The sequence below is a fragment of the Corvus hawaiiensis genome, chromosome 26 (genome assembly GCF_020740725.1).
Source record: "Corvus hawaiiensis isolate bCorHaw1 chromosome 26, bCorHaw1.pri.cur, whole genome shotgun sequence".
Lineage (NCBI taxonomy): Eukaryota > Metazoa > Chordata > Aves > Passeriformes > Corvidae > Corvus > Corvus hawaiiensis.
In genome coordinates this window covers 8,340,144-8,342,643 of record NC_063238.1, presented here as the reverse complement: position 1 = coordinate 8,342,643, position 2,500 = coordinate 8,340,144, and the positions used below count along the sequence as shown (strand labels likewise).

The 2,500-nt window shown below is 46.9% G+C and overlaps 1 long non-coding RNA gene across 1 annotated transcript in view; it reads right to left on the bottom strand.

The window, feature by feature from the left end:
* LOC125317396 overlaps positions 1–2,500 on the bottom strand; it is a 5,043-nt gene that overhangs the window by 916 nt on the left and 1,627 nt on the right. Inside the window, exons 2-3 of the long non-coding RNA XR_007200053.1 lie at positions 1,565–1,844; positions 1–88 (exon numbers count right to left, since the gene is read on the bottom strand). The exon at positions 1–88 is cut by the window's left edge and continues 916 nt beyond it. This is a non-coding gene — a long non-coding RNA (uncharacterized LOC125317396). The remainder of the gene's footprint in view (positions 89–1,564; positions 1,845–2,500) is intronic.

Here is a 2,500-nt window from a genome sequence, read left to right as displayed (position 1 = left end):
AGTCACAAGGTTGGTCTTTTCTTCTAAAATCTGTTTCTTCAGCTACAGCAGCAGAAGTCTTGAGTCCATGTTCATTACTTACTTCGACCTAAAAAGCAGGATATATGAATTACTTACAAATGAAAACCTGTTTTGTTTATCTTCTAATTTGTAACCTGTAAATTCATACCAGCTGACAGGTTAGTAACTAATAAACAAGTAGATAAATCTCATGTGATCACTAATTTCCTCTGCTGTAAGGCTCATCTATATAGTCAAGAATGAATGGCTGGGTACAAAGCAGTAGCTTTGTGCTATGCATACCACGAAAAGCAAAAAACTTTTGGGAGAAGTCCCATATCTGGTAAAACATATCTGAAGCTCACACAACTATAGATTCATTTTAGTATAATATAATTCAACAGTGCAAGACATATTTTCACTCAGTTAAAAAATCCTGACGTGATCTGATTACAAACATGAGCATCTGAGCTGGACTTACACTATTTATAGTCCCCACCATAGTGACACACCTGCTGAATCTGTGTGTTCTCACATGACTCTCTGGTTGTTGTTGTGCAATCTTCTCCACTTCTAGGAGAGCCAAGCTAACCGCAAACAATCCTTTCTCCCAGGTAGTGTACCTTTTTTCAGCATCTTTAAAGCCACGGGAGTAAAAACCAGCAGGTTTCGTTGGACCCTCAGGACCCCGCTGCCATATGTGTACTGACAACCCTGAGGAGACAAATCCCCATTCCACCTGAAAAGCATCTGTAGGATGAATAAGGCCCAGGGCTTGGGGAGGCTGTTGCTTCAAAAACCAACAATTGCAGTGCTTCTTCTTGAGAAGCACTCCATTCCCATTTTGTCCCTTTTCTTAACAAGTTATAAAGAGGTCTGGCAATTATGGAAAATCTGGGATGTGTTTTCTCCAGAACACTAATAATCCTAAAGCATGTTGGAGATCTTTTTTGGATTCAGGCATTTTAATCTGATCTAAAGAGGTTAGGGTATCAGGTGGGATACGTGTCATACCTCCTTTCCCCCAAATTCCCAAAAATTTCACTTCGTGTGAAGGGTTTTGGGTTTTTTCTGAGGGAATTTGCAAATCAAGGCTTTCTAAGTGGGAGGTTATTTTCTGTTGGGTATCTCTCACTTCTTCTATTTCATCTCCTCCCACAAGGATATCATCAATGTGTTGATGAACAGCTAGATTGTCCGCTTTGGGTACTTTTTCGAACTCTTGGGCTAAAGCGTGATGAGCCAGGGTAGGAGAATGTTTGTACCCTTGGGGAAGCCTAGTGAAAGTGTGTTGCTGTCCTTCCCATGCGAAAGCAAAACGGTCCATATCTTCTGGCTGTAAAGGTGTCATAAAAAACATGTCTTTGACATCTATAGGTGGCATGATTGAATGAGCCTTTTCTTGAATCAATGTTATTAATTCTGCTAGATTGGGGACTGCTGCTGTAAGAGGGTCTGTGTTAGCATTTAGCCTCCGAAAATCTATTGTCAGCCTCCACTTCCCATTAGGATTTCGCACTGACCACACCGGAGAATTGAAAGGAGAATGGGTATTAAGTATTACTCCCTGTTGTCGTAGCTCTGCCTTTTCTTCTGGAGGATCTTGTCTGGCAGCTCTCTGAGCCTCTTCACCTTTGGCAGCGCCGCAGCATCCTTGGAGTCATGGACTGGCAACTGGCAGCTCCAGGACACTTGTTGCTCCTATGATGCTTTTCTCTGGGATAATCTTCTTGGACACGGCCTGGCTCCAATTTTTACTCCTAGGCCTTTTGTGGCAATCTGCATCCTCAGCCACAAGCAGGTTCTGCAGATCGACGTGGCTCTGGGGAAGCAGGGACTCCTGTCTGTTGGCAAAGAAAACAAAGACAACTTGTAAGAAGAGAACCTGGAGCTTCTAGTTAGAAGAGAAAGAACTATTCAATCAAGGCAGGGCCGATGGAGGAAACTGTCTTAAATGGAACAAGCAGCAGAAGCACAGTAGTTTTGCAGAAGAAATTCTACTTCCAGCACTTGGCTTAGCGAAAAAGCCTGATGTTGCTATGAGAGACATGAGTTCATGTCTAGTATTGGGTAGCAGACATCTGAACATTTAGACTCTTGGCTTTCCAGGCTCACGCTCTTCAAACCTGAGAGTGAAACTATTCTAAAAGTTAGAGATGCTTGGATCCTGTGGGTCCCCTCAAGGTATTCCCCACCCCGTGCCGCCCGCGGGTCCCCTCAGGGCAGCCCCCGCCACCTCATGGCACCCCTTCCCGCCTTTGCGGGTCCCCTCAGGGTACCCCCCACCCTTTGCCGCCCGCGGGTCCCCTCAGGGCAGCCCCCGCCGCCTCACGGCACCCCTTCCCACCATTGCGGCTCCCCTCAGGGTACCCCCCACCCCTTGCCGCCCGCGGGTCCCCTCAGGGTACCCCCCACCGCCTCACGGCACCCCTTCCCGCCATTGCGGCTCCCCTCAGGGTACCCCCACCCCTTCCCGCCTCACGGCCCCCCTTCCCGCCGT